The 19,418-nt window shown below is 51.2% G+C and overlaps 1 protein-coding gene across 9 annotated transcripts in view; it reads left to right on the plus strand.

Moving 5' to 3' along the window:
• Positions 1 to 13,246: 13,246 nt before the first annotated feature.
• Positions 13,247 to 19,418, plus strand: part of FGFR1 (fibroblast growth factor receptor 1) — a 50,238-nt gene continuing 44,066 nt past the window's right edge. For 3 of the 9 annotated variants that reach the window (XM_020876321.2, XM_020876322.2, XM_070459876.1), the window contains exon 1: positions 13,704 to 13,848. The gene's annotated coding sequence lies outside the window, so the exon portion shown is untranslated. Of the gene's footprint in view, positions 13,546 to 13,702; positions 13,849 to 19,418 lie in introns of those variants that run through there. The other 6 variants (XM_020876324.2, XM_070459877.1, XM_070459878.1 and 3 more) reach the window with 3 other exon arrangements.

The raw sequence follows: 19,418 nt of genomic DNA on the forward strand, positions 1-19,418 counted from the left end.
GCTCACCTTGGACACCTTCACAGCACCTGTACGTGAAGCCTCCCTGTTAATAGATACAGGAGTTCGTATCTGTATACTGAGGTCCAGAGATACCAGAGTCCACACAGGGAAGAGGGAAGCTCGCACATGTTCAACCTCTGGACCAGGAACTAGATCCTACAAGCCATGCAGTACAGCCAAAAGATAAATCAATAAATAATTTTTAAATTAAAATTAAATAAAAATGGTTATGACAGTAAATCAATCAATAATAATAATTTCATTGCAAGCATCGCCATTCCCCCTCAGAGTTAGAGCTCCCCTAGTCGCTCAGTCATGCCCAACTCTTTGCGACCCCCATAGACAGTAGCCCACCAGGATCCTCTGTCCATGGGATTCTCCAGGCAAGAATACTGGAGTGGGTTGCCATGCCCTTCTCCAGGGGATCATCCTGACCCAAGGTTTAAACCCAGGTTTCCTGCACTGCAGACAGATTCTCTACCATCTGAGCCACAAGAGAAGCCCTGAAAGATAAATAATTTTAAAAAGATTTTTAAATTAAAATTAAATAGAAATGGTTATGAGAGTAAATTTTAAAAAAATAATAATAATTTCATTGTAAGCATCGCCATTTCCCCCTCCAAGTTAGAGCTCCCCCAAGCAGGAGCCAAACAACTTTTTCTTTGCCAGGAAGAAGTATCAGAAAGGTCTCATCCAGGAGGCATCTGCCTGCTCTTACTTCTTTCATCTGCAATGCAAGGGGCCACATGCAGCTGGGGCTGACCCCATCTTGGGCTCAAGGGCCCATTAGGGCATCCCCTGGGTGCCCTCCTACAGCCTGGCTCAGGAGCTTGGGGCCAATAAGAAGCCCCACCGTTGGGAAGGGTCAGCCTCTGTCACTGCCGGCTTCTCTTCACCATTCACCCCTCCCCCTGCACCCCTTCCCACACGCACCCCCATAGGAACCAGAGCCATGGAAAAATCAGCATTGATGAATGGGGATTCTGGGCTCTGTATTTTTACAAGCCATGGTCTGGAAGTGCCGAGGGGCTGTCTTAGTTTGCTAGCGGATTGATTCCCTAGAGAAGGATAATGCGATTGACAAGAGATTGAAAGGGACCTCTGAAAGAAGAAGGTCAGCAAGTTCTGTCCAGGAGGAGAGAGAAGTGAAGCAGAGGGCAGAAGCCAGAGCCAGGAACATTGTGGACACTCCATAAATCTTCAGCGTTACATCATTCATTTGAAACCTGGCTGAGAGGCGCAGAGAGAAAGAGAATCCGAAGCCAGAGAGACATGGCCAAGGAGGCTATTGAGAAAAAGGATCTTGAGAATCACCAGTGTGTTTCACTAGCCTTGATTGCTCACCTTCAGCTTTGCTTAGCCTCAATCACTTCTTCTTTGATGTCAGTCGTTATGGAACCTGGGCACTGCGGGTACATTTCAGGATGAAGTGTGGAGTAGGGATGTGGGCAGAGGAAGCTCACTGATGGTGACGAGAAGAAGGAAGGGAAGGACTTCCTGGTGGTCCAGTTGGCTAAGGCCTCTGCGCTGCCAATGCAAGGGCCAGGGATTCAATCCCTGGTTGGGGAGAACCAAGATTCCACATGCCGTGTGGTGTGGCCAAAAAAAAAAAAGTGGGGAGTGGTGTGGGGCAAAAGACTCAGGAAGTGTCTTGCCTCTTTAGACCCAAACTGGAATCAATCTGGGTGAAGCTTTAGCATCGCCGAGTGGGGTGGCCAGCCTGATTCCCCTCCTACCACCAATGAATGGATTTTAAGCTAGAGCTTTGCCCCTTGGGGCTCCCGGTAACTCAGGTAAAGCCAGGCCACATTTAATGAGCAACTACTGCAGTGTCAGGCACCATCTGCGGGGCTTTAGATGGACTGTTTTGGCTTTTTATTTTTTTTTTAACATCTTCACGACCCTATTTATCCATTTTACAATTGAGGCCCAGAAAGGCTGCTAACCTTGTCAAGGTGACACACACACAAAATATTCGTATGCCAGACCCACCAATGCTTACCTCGCCCCAGGGGAATACTGGAAACTCACTGAAGCAAAAGGCTAGGAGGTCCCTCACTGGTTATCCTGTGTTTTTGATTAAGGCTAGAGAAAGTCTCATTTAGATCCTCCAACGCACTTTAGAGTTTCAATAAAAGGCCACCTGAAGCAGAAACAGGAAAAGGAGGGCAGGAGGGGGGCCTGACTGCTCACCAGTCCTAGGACAAAGCACCTTCACCCCGGGCAGGGGCGACATGACCTACCCCGCCGTCTGGATCAAGCCGGGTGTGCATTCCCTGTCCCAGTGTGTTCCCAGCAATTCTCTACCTGTCATCAATACTCTGGTGTTTTTTGGTGGTTTTTTTTTTTTTTTTTTTTTGCTGCCACCAACACACGATAATCTGATCTGTAAGGGAAAAAAAGGGAGTGGAGGATCTGTAGAAACAAACATCATCAAATGTCCTGGCTCTGTTCCCGGCGCTTCAATAAAAATGCAGGAAGGAAGAAATTGCAGAGATGAGCCCCGGCGGCCAGGCTCCCTGAGTCTCCATTAAGTCATTAAGAGAGGACTTTGCAGCATCAGAGCCAATCGCCACGATGCTGCTGCGGAGGGCGGCCCTCGCATTGGAGGGTCCAGCTCGGTGACACAGCGGGATGAGCCATCTGAATTGGGTACTTGTCTTCCTCACGGTTCTCTTCCTTCACCCCTACATTCCACTTTTTGCCATAACAAACTTTCTCCCTTGTTTTCATAACGTTTACTGCACTGAAGACCTAGGCTTGGAATTGTACTATACACCACAGCTCTCATTTGGGCAACTAGGGACCGAATCATACATACTCTTGGGAAGGTGGGCTGTGGGGCCAGGGGACCTGCTTCTGGGATCTTCTACAGATGTGACAAAACACCAGAGCTAGACAAGAATTCGTGGTGAGCATTCCCACGGGCAACCAAGCCGAAGACCAAGCCATCTCTCTAATCAAAATACCACCCCTTGTTCTTCTGGAAACTTTGAAAGGCAGAAGGAGATGGAATTATAAGCGGGTAAGGGTATGGAAAAAGATTAAAATGAAAAATAAACTTGAAACATACCTAGCAGAAAGCACATTTGGTTTGAAAGATTCTTTCCATTTCAATTCTCTGTGGGCCTATTCATAACAGAGATATGGTTACTTAAAATACAGTTTCTGTGCTGGCTGGTTGAGTCTCTTGAAAAATGCCTTCCATGTTTTCCCAAGCCCTTGCTTCAACTTCACCACAAAATTCCTGAACAACATCTCCAACAGGACCAGCTGAACTCAAGCAGAGTAATTCTGAAACCTAGTGACACCCCTAAGAGATGCTGACACGTAGGCTCACAGATGCCAGATTTCAGTTCTTTTTTCTCCCTGCCACCCAACTCCCTACCCCCGACACACACACACACAAAATCCCAGAAGGCGGAACTGTTATAGGAAAAAAAAAATGACTCTGGTATTGATTGATTCAAGCAGACTAGTAACAAGTTCTCTTTAAAATACATACTCAAACTGTGACAATTCTGTTTGGTGTGGTTTAAACTTTTTTTAAAAAAATAATTGAATCTTTAAAGCAAGAACGGTTTTAAATTCCCTTCTGTAGACATTGCTAAATCAAGAGCAGCTTCTTTTCCCCGAGGTGAAAGGCTGGCAGTGAAGGCTCTGGAGTCCGACTGTCTGGATCTGCAGAATCACTTCCTTATCTCACCACTTGTGGGTCGAGTTAGCCTTGCCAAGCCTCAGTTTTCTCATCCGTGAAATGGGAGCTAACAGTCATCCCTTTCTCATTGTTGTGAGATTTAAAAGTAATGACCTCACTTAGCAAATGTAAAAGCATTTAGCAAGGTGCCTGCCTGGCAAGCATTCATTAACTATTAACTCTTGGGGATGCCAAGCAAAACATTTTTTTTTTTTTTAAAGGCTGAGGCAGAGAGATCAACCCTAAAGCAGCTATTTGCATTTCCTATACACTTCTTAGAAAATAAGCTCATGTGCTTAGAAACCTATGAGAGTCAAACAAGTGACTTTGGGAATAACAGTGAATTATTAGCCTTTGCCTAGCTTTGGCGAGAAACTTCCCCTAAGACTGAACACTCATCTGGACGGTTTCCTAGTAAGGTCTCAGAAGTCCACCCCAATTCACTCAGCTGGCTCCCCCCGCCTTGGACTGCTGACCGAAGTCACTCATGGGCTACAGGGCACAGCAGGAGAGGACCCTGCTTCTGACTCTGGGAGAGTCTCCCCACCCCGCACCCCAGCACCCCGCCCTGGGGCCCTGCACTGGTGGTGGAAAGGAGAGCTGGTTTCAGGAACGACTCATGATGGGAGGGGTCTGCTGCCCTCTCTGATTCCAGCGCGCTGTTTATAATCCTCTGCTCAGAAATCAACTCTCACGTTCTCCCCCTCTCTCTTCCGATCAGGGGCCACTTTGCAGAGTGCTTGGGATTGCGGTCACTGTGAAAGAAAGAATGGGTGCATCTGCGAAGGCCTGAGAGTGGCCACTTAAATGCTGTCCCCGTGGACGTGCTTTGGTGGTAAGTGTCTCCATGATTACTGAAGATAAAGTCATAGCACTCAATGTACCTTTGCTGTTTCCACACATGCCATCATCATATCATCATTACTTTATTATCTTGCTGATCACAAAAGTAGTACATGGTCAGGGGCAAAAGAAGGTGCCACCTCCCTTTGACAGAGGTAAGGAGAGAATCGCACAGAAACACACACCCAGCACTCGGCCTGATCAACTACAGAAACCACTCTACAGACAAGCTCCGCTCCCAAACGTCAAATGATAGAAAGGTATGTAAACAAACAACATAAGCGTCCTATAACCACATCACAAAGGAAACCGCCAATAACAGTTTAGTTCATAGAACTTTGCTTTGTTTTAAATAATGACATTCAACTAAGAGGGAAAAAATATAGGCATAGGATGAAATTTTTATAGTGTCCAAAAGGGTAGTCTGAAGGGCCCCTTCCCACCCCTACACTCTAGACATTCAATTCACCTGTTGTGTGTGTGAGAGTTTCCTTGCAGGTAATCTACAATTAGATAAACACATACATATATAGGTATGTGCAAATGGGCTTCCCCGGTGGCTCAGCGGTAAAGAATCTGCCTGCAATGCAGGAGACGGTGGTTCCATCCCTGGGTCAGGAAGATTCCCTGGAGGAGGGCATGGCAGCTGACTCCAGTTTTCTTGTCTGGAGAATCCCATGGACAGAGAACCCCGATGGGCTACAGTCCATGGGGTCGCAAAGAGTCGGACACAACTGAAGCAACTTAGCGGGAGGCAGGCAGGCAGGTATCTGCCTGTGTAATGGTGTATGTGCCCCTGTTGTTTTCTTAAACAGGTGATCTGTTACACATACAGTCCAAAGCTTCTTGCTCTTTCCCTTCCATATAGATCTATCATATTCCTTTTAATAAATGCACAATTTTGCATTTATAGACCACGATTTATTTCACCAATTGCCCTATGGATGAGTCTGTATGGTGTTTTGGAGCCACAGTGTTGCAGTGACTATCATATAGATTATATAAACATATCTATATCCATGTATTATATACATACTCTTTTTATATAAACATATCTATATATTAGTATATATTATATACACCGTCTTTCTACATATATATGAGGACATCTGTATCTTGAATTCCTAAAAGAAGAATTTTTGGGTCAAAGAGTATGTGAGGTATGTACCTTTTAAACATTGATAAATATTATGACATGGTCCCCAAGGAGCCTATACCCTCAGCACTCTCACCAACAAGCATGTGGGGTGTCCGTTTTCCCACACCCTCACTGACACCTTCATCTCTCCGTCTTTTAAAATGCATGTCTATCTCTCCTAACCTAACACTGTCTATTTTTAAATTCTTTTTCTCTCTGACCCCGCTTGTCCGATATCACCAAAAGTTCTTAACAACCCAGGAGAAGTCATCTGCAACTCTTAGCATATCCTTGGATGGAATCCACTTCAAAGGTGTATCCCAGTCTAACCCTTCATCTTTGATCTTTGTCCCTGGGCAGGGCAGAAGCCTCAGGAACTGGGTTCTCTACTCCTGGGGAGTCCTCAGAAATGCAAATGTCCACTTTTCGGCCACTGCCACCTCTGTCACCTCTCAGTTCCCCAGCACAGAGGTTGGGATGGGCAGCTTTTACCAGGAGAAGATTTGTAATTTGGGGTCAGAAAGAGGGGATAGTTCAGGGAGCTCTGAAGGAAAGCAGAGGACAAGAGGCCAGCTGGTTTGCCATGAGCATCCTGGAGGGGGTCTGAAACCTAGACCGGGGACCATGGCTGTTAGGATTGTGGAGGTTTTATAAGCCTTGTTAGCTTCTCCATATGTGTTCTTGTTATTTTCTTCTTGTTTCACGGTTAAATCTGTAACAAAAGGGGCTGCTTATCTTGATGGGGTCAGCAAGGAAGGAGGAGATTAGTGGGAAAAAATATATCCTTTACTGCAGATCTTGGACAGAGGATCTGAGGGTAGTGGTGATTGGATAGTGCCACCACAAAGATACCTTAAAAAAGGCACCCAAAGAGGTGATCCCGGGTTAAAATGGAAGAGTAAGGTTAGCATTTACGGAGCACGTGTTCTGTGCCCAGCACTGAGTTCATCCCTCCAGAGCAAGCCAATTCAGAAGCTTCAGCATCCCGACATGCATGCACTCTCCCTCCACGCACGCCTCCCTTCAGCATCCCACACGGGCCTGTGAGTTTCACATGCTTTTGGCTTTCAAGATTCAGGCATTATTACCTCCCCTGAGCCACTTCCTCCCCAAATACTCAGCAGGTGCCCCTGACTCCCCGACAAGACTGTCAGCTCCCAGAGGCTCATCTCTGGGGGTGAGCTCACCCTCAATCTCGTTCATTCTTCAGACCCATTGTGCCCAGCACAGTGCCTGACACAGGCGATGTCCCCCTCGCCCCCACCCCGCCCCAGTGCTCGGGGGATAAATGTTGCACTCGGGCCAGAGAATCTGAGACCTCTCTTTCCCACTGTCAGTTGGTCGGGAGAGAGTGAAATGTTATTTACAGAAACACCAAGCCAAACAAGACCCTCCCTTCCTCGATATGCTGAAGCTGTGCTGAGAACAGCCAGGGGTCACCAAATGGCAGCCAGATGGTAACTGACTGCTGCTCCCTAACTCCAGGAGCCTGGGGCAAAAGGCTGGGCGGCCCACCTGCTCCTGGGGACCTGTGAACCTCCACTGTGGAGGGAGAAATCCAGACGGTTCCCTCTTCCCAAGTTTGCTCCCCTGCAACCAGTCCAGCCTCTGCTGGTAGCCCCCCTAAGTCTGAGGAACCCCCAGAGCTGGCTAGAGCTGCTCTCGAGCCCCTCCTGCCCCGCTGGTGGTAGACTTTGCTAGCCTCCCCCTCCACACTCTTCCATAAGAGGGAGGTGTCAGCTCTGCAGGGCCACGCCAGCGGAGCAAGGGTCCTCATCGCTGGCCGGAACAGCTGAGCCCTAAAATAACTAGACTCAGATGGAGCAGGAGCCCTGGGGAGGGGGAGGGCCTGCCTTCTCGCGGAAGAGGTCTGAGGACACTGCAGGAGGAGAGAAGGGCTTTTCTGCAGTGTTCCCAAACAAAGACACCCGATCGGGCTTTGGGGAGAGCTCCATTTCACTGGGTTTCATTCAGCACTGCTCACCTCCTCCCACAGACACAGGAGGCAACAGGTCCCCAGCCGGTTATCAGGTCCTCGAGCCCGTGTGGGCCTTTGTCCCCCTCCCCACTCCCCCAGACATCTAGCTGGCAGGGCGAGGGACCTACAGATCCTCCCCGACCCTCCCAGCTCTTGTTATCTCGGAGGGACGATTATATTTCTGTGCGGAGAGGCAAGGTGCCAGGAGTCCCCAGAGCAGGATGGAGAAGCAGAGCAGCGGTCTGACCCCCTCTCTGCCTGGAGAGGCCGGGGCCGCCCTGGGGAGGCACTCCCTTCACTGGCTTGGGGCCCCGATCCTCCAGTGGAGGGTCCCCCTTTCAGGAAGATGAAGGGGGAGCAGCAGCGCCCAAGGGGAGCTGGGCTGGGAGGAAAGAGGCCCCGGCCTCGCAATGACTCAGGAGCCCCATCCAAGGTCTGTGGACGGCCTGTTCATTCATTCCTTCTCCGGGTTTCTCACCTTTCCCGTGCTGTCTTTGGCTGTTTCCCTGAGAACTCAGGGAGCGAGAACTACCAAGTTGACCACTTGCTTTCATTTTGGTTTCTTGCTAAACCTGCAGAGACGTTTCCTAACCCCAGGCTGATGCCACTCAACAACAAACAGACAAGCATCAGAACATCAAAACAACATTTGAACATTTTCTGTTGAAATTAAGGACACATTCTTCAGCATCATCTGTGGGGTTCAAGATACCTGTAAAATGCTTCCAAATCAGAAAGCAAAAGGGCTGGATTAAATAAATTAATTAATTAAAACCCTGTTGGAAACCTCCCCGGTGGCCCAGTGGTTAAGACTTCACTTTCCAAAGCAGCGGGTGCGGGTTCAATCCCTGGTCAGGGAGATAAGACCACATGCCTTAGGGTCAGAAAATAAATAAGACTAGAAAACTCCCTGTTTTAGAAGAATTAGAAAGAAGAAATGTCCCAGGTTGGGTACATGAGACAAGTGCTCGGGCCTGGTACACTGGGAAGACCCAGAGGGATCGGGTGGAGAGGGAGGTGGGAGGGGGGACTGGGATGGGGAATACATGTAAATCCATGGCTAATTCATTTCAATGTATAACAAAAACTACTGTAATGATGTAAAGTAATTAGCCTCCAACTAATAAAAATAAATGGAAAAAAAAAAAAAAAGAAAGAAGAAATGTGATCTCTTCTCTTGCAGTAATAAAGTTTGAAAACAGTAGTTGGATGTTAAATGCTGGACTGTCTTGGCTTGTATTTCCTCTCCAACTATATTGCCTTGTCTGGTCACCCACGTTTGTAATCAAGTTCATCAACAATATAATGAAACACCTCCTGAGAGGAATCTGGAGCTAGGTCAGATACTAGATGGGAACCAGGCCCTAAGACAGTTTGGGAGCTGGTTAGAAGAAAGAGTGAAAAAAGACAACTAACAAAGTAATGTGTGTTTAGTCACTCAGTCGTGTCTGACTCGTGTGACCCCACAGATTGTAGCCCGCCAGGCTCCTCTGTCCATGGCATTCTCCAGGCAAGAATACTGGAGTGGGTTGCCATGTCCTCCTCCAGGAGATCTTCCCCACCCAGGAATCGAACCCAGGTCTCCTGCATTGCAGGCAGACTCATTACCGAGTGAGCTACCAGTTTTGCTAACTATCAAACCAGTGGGATATACCAGAAGGTCAGTAGGGGTCCCAGGGACTCATAGAGCCGAGATTGGCTGGGAAGGCCCCTCCTAGGGGGAGGAGTGTGAGTCTGGCCTTCTTACAGGGCTGGAATGAGCAGGATTTAAAATAAAGGTGGTGGAGGTCTCTGGTGGCACAGTGGATAATAATCAGCCTGCCAGTGCAAGGGACATGGGTTTGATCCCTGCTCTGGGAAGATTCCACACTCCATGGAGCAGCAAAGCCCATGTGCTACAGCCACGAAGCCAGAATGCCTAAAGCCTGTGCTACGTAACAAGGGAAACCACAGCAATGAGAAGGCCCCACCGCACAAGGAAGAGTAGCCCCCACTCTCTGCAACTAGAGAAAGTATGCGCAAGGCAATGAAGATCCGGGGAAGCCAAAAATAAATAAATAAAAATTTATAAAGAAAGAAAATGAAAGAGGCATAATATACAGGTAACTCGTTTTGTTGTTGTTCAGTCAACAAGTCGTGTCCAACTCTTTGCCACCTCATGGACTGTAGCACGTCAGGCTTCCCTGTCCTTCGCCATCTCCCAGAGCTTGCTCAAACTCACATCGACTGAGTCGGTGATGCCATCCAACCATTTCATCCTCTGTTGCCCCCTTCTTCTTTTGCCCTCAATTTTTCCCAGCATCAGAGTCTTTTCCAATGAGTCAGTTCTTTGCATCAGGTGCTCAAAGTATGGGAGCTTCAGCTTCAGCATCAGTCCTTCCAATGAATAGAACCTAATCAGGAGCAAAAGGGTTGAAGGGTGGAGAGATAAGCTCACAGTGGGGATAACTCCATAAACAATAACTGGGATGTCCCTGTGGTCCAGTGGTGAAGACTCCACCTTCCAACGCAGGACCTGATGGTTCCATTCTGGGTTGGAGAACTATGATCCCACAATCAATGTGGTACAGAACAACACATGGTGCTAGAAAACTTGAATACCTCTATACAAAAAACACAGCAATAACTGACCATGCCTTGCACAATTTATAAAAATCAACTCAAAATGGTCCATGGACCTAAATGTAAAACCTAAAAAGAATAATTAAAAAATTGATGACTGAAGTTCATTTATTCCACAAATATGTGAGCTCTTGCTTTGTATTAACGTTCTTTCATTCATTTGTAAATATTTATTTATTTACTTGTCAGTCAGTCCATAAACATGTACTGAGCTCCTACTATGTGAACAACGCTATGGTAGTAACTATTCTATTACCTGCTGGTCCAATAAAAAACTAACTTGGAGGGATTCCTGGCAGTCCAGTGGTAAGGACCTGATGCTTTCAGTTCTAGGACCTGGGTTCCATCCCTGGTGGGGGAACTCAGGTCCTACAAGCCACACAGCACAGCCATAAAAGAAAAGAAATAACTTGGAGATACTTTCCTTAAATGTCGGGGCGGGAGGGCATTGTCTTGTTCAGTTTTTGAGCTTCCACAACCTTGTGGGTTTCAATGAGATGAGGATCACGGAACAGGCCCTACCAGTAACTTACACAGCAACTTTATTTATATCAAAAGTAACACTTTTGAGTGCACTGACATCCATTATTTTATTTGATTCTGGTGACAACCTTGTGAGGGGGCCCCAGCCAACTGAGGGAAAACATGTAAACAGGTCTTGATTTCTTTCAAATGTATAACTTGTCCAAAATCAAACAGTTCTTAAGTAGTGGGTCAGAAAGAAGGTATCTATCATATCTAGGGTGGCACACCTCTCACCTGCCGGGGATCCCCTACCTGACCCCGTGGGAGCGACTGAAAAATATAAACTCTTTGCTCCTTCCTGGGACAGCCTGATCTCTCAAGTCTGAGCATGTCCAAGAATTTCTATTTTTCAGAAGTTTTTGGGAGGACTGATGTCCATTTGGATCAGGGAACCACTAGATTATACCAGCCTGCAGAAGGACCCACGGGAAAGGGCATTTTAGCCACTTTCCCTCGAGTTCCATAGAGTACTGGAGTGTGCTCTGGGTGGGCTTTGATCAAGTTCCAAATCAACACCTTTCAGCTCCTCTCACTCTTTGCTTCTGAAACATTCGCTCCAGGCTGAAGACTTCCGTAGGCCAAGAATGGTGCCGCAGAACTGACAAGACTCAGCACCCCTGGACCACAAAACCTAGGCCACGTGTTTGGGAAAGTGAGATGGAAGAGAAGTGTCTGAGGAGCCATCAAACTTCTCATGAATAAAAGCAGTTTGACTTTGCTCAGTAACTCTGTGGCAGGCCCTCATTTAATCCTCAGCTCTATATGGGAAGTGTTATTGTTCCCCTTTTTGTTGCTCAGTGGCTAAGTCGTCTCTGACTCTTTGCGACTCCAAGCACAAGGGGCTTCCCGCTCCTTCACTATCTTCCAGAGTTAGCTCAAACTCATGTCCACTGACTCAGTGATGCCATCCAACCATCTCATCCTCTGTCACCCCTTTCTCCTCCTGCCTTCAATCCTTCCCAGCATCAGGGTCTTTTCCAGTGAGTCAGCTCTTTGCCTCAGGTGGCCAAAGTATTGGAGCTTCAGCATCAGTCCTTCCAATGAATGTTTAGAGTTGGTCTCTTGGGCTCCAAAATTGCTGCAGATGGTGACTGCAGCCATGAAATCAAAAGACGCTTGCTCCTTGGAAGAAAAGTTAAGTTATGACCAATGCAGACAGCATATTAAAAAGCAGAGACATTACTTTGCCAACAAAGGCCCATCTAGTCAAAGCTATGGTTTTTCCGGTAGTCATATATGGATGTGAGAGTTGGACCATAAAGGAAGCTGAGCAGGGAAGAACTGATGCTTTTGAACTGTGATGTTGGAGAAGACTCTTGAGAGTCCCTCGGACTGCAAGGAGATCCAACCAGTCCATCCTAAAGGAAATCAGTCCTGAATACTCACTGGAAGGACTGATGCTGAAGCTGAAGCTCCAATAATTTGGCCACCTGATGTGAAGAACCGACTCATTTGAAAAGACCCTGATGCTGGAGACCTGATTGAAGGCAGGAGGAGAAGGGGACGACAGAGGATGAGATGGTTGGATGGCATCACTGACTCGATAGACTTGAGTTTGAGCAAGCTCGGGGAGTTGATGGTGGACAGGGAAGCCTGGCGTGCTGCAGTCCATGGGGTCGCAGAGTTGGACACGGCTGAGTGACTGAACTGAACTGACCTTTAGGATTGACTGGTTTGATCTCTTTGCCATCCCCTTTTACAGATGTGAAAACTGAGATACAGAGCAAGAATATCGTTTCCCCAAGGCACACGGTCAGACACCAAAGTGCTACCATGTGCAAGGCTACAGGGTCTCATCTCCACCCCTCCAACTGCTCATCCGTCCACGGCCCGAAATTCGTGCGCCCTCCTGGAGGGGCTCAGATCGGGGGGGGGGGGGGGGGGCGGGGGCGCACGCGCGCCAAAGGAGGCCAGACAGACCGAGGCAAAGGAGCAGCGGAACGCCAGGCGGCTCTGCCCGCTCCCCCCTTCTCGGGGGCCCTCGGCTCAGAACTACAAGGCCCAGCAGGCAGTGGCAGGGGGAGGAGGAGGAGGTGGGACCAGCGCGGGGTGGGAGTGAGAGGGAGCCCTCGCGCCTTGCCGGCGCATAGCGCTCGGAGCGCTCCTGCGGGCACTGGCGCGGCGGCCTCGGCTGCGGCGGCGGCGCGGCGCGGGAGCCCGAAGTCTGGTCCAGCCGCAGCGCGCGGAGGAGCCCGGGCTGTGCTCAGAGCTGGGCGGCGACGTCCGGACAGCCCCGAGACTCCGCTTAGCGCATTGCGGCGACCTCGCCTTCCCCGGCCGAGAGCGCGCGCCGCAGCTGGAAGAGCGGCGGAGCCCGAGGACTTTTCTCCGGTCCGAGGGGCGCCCCGCGGGGCGCAGGGGACCAGGGCGGCAGTCGGACACGCCGCGGCGCCGGGGCCCCCGCCGGGCGATGGAGCCCGGGCAGCCAGAAGCCTGAGGGCCGCCGCCCGGTGCTGGAGAGGGGGGGGCCACAGGGTCTGGAGACCCCGGGCGGCGGACGGGAGCCCTCCCCCCGCCCCGCCTCCGGGGCACCAGCTTCGGCTCCATTGTTCCCGCCCGGGCTGGAGGCGCCGAGCCCCGAGCGCCACCGGGAGTCGAGCGCCGGCCGCGGGGGCTCTCGCGGCCCCGCCAGGACCCGAGCGGAGCCCGGGGGCGGCGGGCCGGAGCCAGGGACACGGGCGCCCGCCCGCCCGCACGAGCCACGGCGGACTCTCCAGAGGCGGAACCGCAGCGCCGAGTGAGGTAAGAGCCGCGGCGCCCCCGGATTCGGGGCGGGCTCGGCGTCCCGGGCGGCCCCCCGGCGCCGGAGCCTCCCGGCCGCGCGCTCTCCCCGCCGCAGCGCAGTCGGGTCCGGCGCCTCCCTCCGCTCGTTACCCGCCCCTCTCCACCCCCGGCTCCCTGCCCAGCGCCCGGCGCCCCCCTTTTGTCTCCCCTCCCTTCCCTCCGCTCGCGTCGCCTTCTGCGCCCCCTCCCCGCGCCCGTCCCGCCGCCCAACTTTTCCGCCAACTCGCGCTGGGGAGCTGGCGAGGCGGCGGCGGCTCCGCGGTGAGTCCGGGGAGGGACAGGGCCCGGGGCCGAGGCGGCGGCGGCCCTGGGTTTCTTGGGCCTGGGGAGGCGGGCGGGGGTGGGCAGCGAGGTGGGGTGTGTGTGTGTGTGTGTGTGAGAGTGTGTGTGTGAGTTGCATTCCACACCATCTCCTTTTAGTCCATCCGTGGGGAGTCTCCCCGATCCAGCAGGTAGCTTTGGGTGGAACGCTAAAAAAAAAAGAAAAGAAAAGAAAAAAATCCGGGGTCTTTCTAAGTCCTTTTCCATTTCCGGGAAAGTCTGGGGTCACGGCCGCGGGCTGGTGGGCGGCTGGGGGCCTGAAGGGGGAAGGAAGTGGAGGGGTCGGTTCGCTTCTCTTCCAGTCGGTTTTAAAGGGGGGTGTCGTCACCAAATGGCTGAAGCTGCTTCAGCGAAGAGCGAGAAAGGAATTCCCTTTTTCCAGAGGCGCTGATCTCCGACTTAGCCCCTCTCTGAAAGGGTCGGGAGTTTGGGGAAGGGGAGGGCGCCCAGCGGGTGAGGTTAAGCCCCGTTACGGGGTCGGGGGGCGGGGATTGGTCAGTTCCTATCTGGTTCGAGAAGGTGGGGGAAGGGATGAGGGTTTTGTCCGGTGCGGTTCGCTCAGCTCGGATGCTTGTTGCTTCGCGGGCCCAGAGCCCTCTGCCCCCTTCCCGCTCCCCTTTCCCGCTATGTTTGGGGTGAGGAGAAGAGAGGGGCTGGAACCTTCGTTTGCAGAGGAATTTATTGACGTTGTAGATGGAATCATTTAACCCAGATCCTATGAAAGCAGTCAGATGCCTCTGGTTGGGGAGCGGAGGGCTTGGGGAGCGGTGAAACCTGCATCTCTTTTCTGGACCCAGAGGCTTTGGCCCTGTTCAAAGTTTCCGCGGTGTCTCCCCCCACCTCACCACCACCACTACTCCCCCCCCCCCCCCAATTTTCCAGATGTAGCCGCCGCTACATCTGGTTCCGTTTCACGCCACCCGGGTACCCCGCAGCCGCTTGAACGTCCCTGTTCCTCCCTGCCCCCTCCCCCGGATCGAAACGGGGATTCTGTAACTTGTCCTCACCACCTCGCTCTTTATGATTTTTTCTTAAGACTCGGGGACGAAGCGCTGGGACTGGGGGAGAAAAGAAGTTACCCTGGTTGCCAGGGTACTTAGGCTGTGCTGGCGCTTTCTGGCTCGTGCGGGAAAGAGGCGTCGCCGGCGAGGGGGCCGAGGTTTAGGGGGGTGACAACATCTCATCTGATAAGTGATGGCCTCTTTGGCCATCGGTCTGACCCAGAACTGGCCCTGACAGAAGTTTCTGGAAGCGGAGCATTGCAGTCTCCTCCCTTTTCAGTTAGAGCCGGAGCGGCGGGAGCGTCTGACCCTGTCCGGAGCCCGCCGCCGGGTGTCGGGCCGCCCGGCGGTGGCGTCACGCGTCCCCTTTCCCACCCTCCCGGGAGCGAGCCCGGGACGCAGCGGCTTGGGCGTGGGAGGGGGGCCCGGGCTGTGGCTCCCTCGGTGTTTTTGAAGGAGTTCTTTCTTTGGGCGGCCGCTCCCGGAGGCTAACGTGGGGCGTTTTACCAAGTCCGCGCCGGCCGCAGGTTTGAAAGGGGTTGGCCTGTTGAGGGTTTTTTGGTTCTGCCCTTTGAGGCAGGAAAGCGCTTTCTGGTTCCAAAGTTGCTAGAGGGTGGAGAGAGTTGGTCTCTCACCCTCTCCTCTCCAGCCTCTTTCAAATTGAAAACACTTCTCTGGTTTCCTCCTTTGGGCGGTCGTTCGGAGGCTGTAATGAAATCGCACTTTCTCTAGACATGGTAATTAAGGTGACTGTTTCCTCCGCAGATGGCGCTCTATCCTCTGCACCTCCGGCCCTGCGCTTTTTTTGGAAAACCGTCTAAATTGTAGAACCTTAGCCTTGAGACTGGGGCAGAAAGTGGCCATTCCCCATTCCTCCCCCCCCCCCCCCCAACTATTGGCCCGGGCTCCCGGTTTCCTCCCTGAGGTTTGTTTAAAAGCTAAGTAGCAGGGCCCCTTGGGACGTGCCTCTGTCTGGTTAATTACCCCCCGCCCCAAGCCTGGGTCATCAGCCTTCCTTCCAGTGACCCAGGGGGAGCCCTTGGTGTTGGGGCGGGGGGCGGAAAACCCAGCGACATTAGAGAAGATGGGCTGCTCCCGTGGACCACCCCCCCCTCCCCAACCCCGAGGAGTACAGGGTGTTTGGGGACTGGGAGGCTGCCGGGGGGGCTCGGCTCCAGCCGGCGATGGTTACATACTGCAGCGGGTGACGAGCTCGTTGAAATATCTGCTGCATTTATTCTTAGTCATAGCGGAATGTCAGCTTTTTAATGAGGGTCATCCGGGTGAAGAGGCACTTGGACAGTGTGCGCGCTGCGCGCTGTCTGCTCTGACGGTGCCCGAAGAAACGCGCGTTGGGGAGGCATTTTCACGAATGGGATTTGGGCCAGAGTGGGCACTGTTTTCTTTGGCTCCCAAGTAGACAGCCTTGGGTACTTCTTTTCCTTGGCTCCTGGCCATGGAGGATGTGAGAAAGTTCCGTTAGGCACCCTTAGAATAGCAAGTGAAGCCAAAAGCAGGAGGAGACACAGACAAGGAGCCTGGAAGGTGCTATGGCCCCACCCCTCCTGGGAGAGAGGATCCGAACATCTCCAGACTTAGGTTCGGTCCAGCTTTGTTCCTGTAGCCTCCAGCCACCAAGATCAGGCTGGCCTGCTTAGGCTTTTAATTGTCTGCTTTTTGTTTGTTTGGGGAGTGCTTTTTGTTTTGGCCTGAAAAAGAAAAGAGTCCTAAAATAAGAGATTTGCTCCTGTGAGCTTGGGCCTTTAGCGGCCTCTGAACACTTTCTTCAGGCCTCCATTTTTTAATCTCTCTCATCAAAATGGCCGTGGTTAAGAGCTTCCTAGGAAGGTTTCAGCCTGTTGCTGCTGGAGGAAAAGGAGCTACAGAATAAGTGATTCGAACATTTTACTTTGAAAAGGCCTCACCTCACTGGAGAGGAGTTTTAATTTCCTCTTGGGAAACAGGTCTACATTTGGCTTCCCCAGAGCTTTGTAAAAGGTCTGAGTCAACCCCGGGACTTGTTGGGAGTCCAGATGCAGAGCTTCAGAGAAGATTCTGGGGTTTCCAGAGAGGATTAAAAACCAGACCTGGGCTATTGCTTGCTCTCCCAGATCTGGGGGAATTGCTTCTCCCCCTAAGGTTGCATCTTTCTGAGACAGAAATTCCCTGCTCATCACCATTCTGCTTGCAATTGCAAGGATCCACGTTTGGGCTCCAAGAAAACAGCCCTCACCTGGGTGAACACCTCCAAGCGTTTGGTGGTCCACAAGCCATCCTGTCTTCAGTGGCAAGGCTTCCTAGATTACGGTGGGACAGTTAGAATTTCTCTTCTTATTACTCATTTCTTACATACCTCACTTCCAAGGACATCTGGGCACTTTTTTTTACAAGGACTCAAAACTTTTAAATGAGCATTTCCGTTGGACCCACTCACATTTCGCATGCCGAGCTGCGTATGTGTTGTCGGATGTCTGGAGTACTTGCCCTGCCACTCTCCTCCGGGAGTAGGGAATGCTCACTTTGGTGAAAAGCAACCATTTCTGTTAAGAAGTCTTATTCCCATCTAAAGGGATTAAAGTTTTGGCATTACTTCCTCAAGTCTGAGGAATCAAGATGTTTAGAAATGTCCAGGTTGGTATGCTTTGAAACAGAGTTTGTCTGGCTAACAGGGAGAGCCTGATGACTTTCTCTGGCGTTGTCAACCTCTTCTCTGCAAGTGCAGCTCTGTCACTTTCTTTCCAATCAGCCCTTCTTTGTTTCATTCATTTATTCATCCAGTTACCAAATGCAGCAGCATCCTCTGTGTAGGTGTTAGGTGCTAAGGGTATTAGCAAAGAGTAAACCAATGTAGATCCTCCTGTATAGGAGCTTGCCAACCTATGGTGGACATTTTTGGAAATTCAGAGGAACCTCAAAACGCCCAAGAAAGACTTGTGGAAGACGTGGCAGTTTGAGGCGGGGCTCGGAGAATGAGACAGGAATGAGAGAGCGTGGCCTGCCAAGGATAGAGGAAGGGCAAAGAAGAAGCGCTTGGCAGGCCGTGGAGGTTACCCAGGGCTGTCCTGTCCCCTACAGTGTAACACAGGCCATGTGGGATCTCAGTTTTCTAGTGGCCACGTTTGAAAAGGGAACAGGTGAAATGCATTTTCATTAATTCACCAGGATCAGTATATGTGAAACATTATCATTTCAACATGTAATCAGTATTTTAAAAAATCATTGAGAGACTACATTCTAGTATGTACTTTTCATTTCCAGCACATTCTGACTCGCACTGGCCACATTTCAGGGGTTCCATAGCCACGAGGAGCCACACGGAACGGGACCCCAAGGTCTAGAGTGTGGGGTTTGGAAAGACTGGAGAGGGAGAAATGGTTTTGCAGAGGCAGGAAGTTCATGTCCTCCCGTTGCCAATTACCGAAGTCCCCCGAGAGTGACTCAAAGCACAATGTTTATAGATAATTCCTTACATTTGATTAGTGTTTTCAAGAGGAGAGAGCAAGTCCTTTCACCCACGCTGTGGGTTTAAGGCTCGTCACCCCCTGTGGTGTAGGCAAGGCAACTATAATATTTCAGCTCCCTCTGACGACAAGTGGGAAAACTGAGATGTCACGTGTCCTCTGCCTGCCCCTCCTCCTTCTTTTTCCCCCTCCTCGCCCCCCAGTGAGGACCTCTGCACCCAGAGCCAGAGCTGGGCTGCCAGTCCTAGGAGACCAGCCTGCTGGAGAGAGGCTGACGGGGCCCGCTGCTGTGTGCACCTGCGGGGCTACCGGTCACATCTGTCAAGCAGTGGAGGAAGGAGACTGTCCCCAAGGGACTTAAAGAATTCCTTAATTAGTAGAATGGGAAGAAGGTGAGGTAAAGGGGGAGGGGGCAGTCCCTAGGGCTCCAGACAGCGTGTGGACTAGTGGTTTGTGTCACTGTGTTTTCCGCAACAGTATGGGTACCCAGTTTACCTTCTGGTTCCAGAAGGGTTTGCCCGGGGAGCTGGGTTTTCTGAACATCCTTTGTTTTACAGACATGGGGACTCAGTGCCCAGAGAGGGAGGAACGGAAGAGACTTTTGCAGGGAAGCTGCCAGATTAGTTTGAAATGTGTTGATCGCAGAGCCAGAAGAGGGTGGCCAGCAGCCAGACCCCACCTGCGAGGAGGTGGACAGGCTCTTGGGGGTTGGGGGGGGGGCAGGCAGAGTGATCGAGTAGTGGTGGGACCTGCCTCCCTGCTACCTTTGAAAACCAGCTTTATCATCTCAAGATGATACCATGCTTTCTCCTTGAATACTAAAAATTCGTTCCTGACTCTGGCCGTTCCTAGGGGACTTACTTAGGTTCTTAGGTGTACCTTTCTTGGTGACTGCCCTGCATGCATTTGGTGTATCGATGTAACAAGATGTGGAAGGTGGTTTCGGCGTATTCTCTGGCCAGCATCACTTTTGTCCCTGGCTGGGGATCAGGGCTGTCCTGTGTCCTAGATGGTACACCCAGGAGCTGCTTCCAAGGGTCTTCCTCTT

Source organism: Odocoileus virginianus, chromosome 32 (assembly GCF_023699985.2).
Source record: "Odocoileus virginianus isolate 20LAN1187 ecotype Illinois chromosome 32, Ovbor_1.2, whole genome shotgun sequence".
Classification (NCBI taxonomy): domain Eukaryota; kingdom Metazoa; phylum Chordata; class Mammalia; order Artiodactyla; family Cervidae; genus Odocoileus; species Odocoileus virginianus.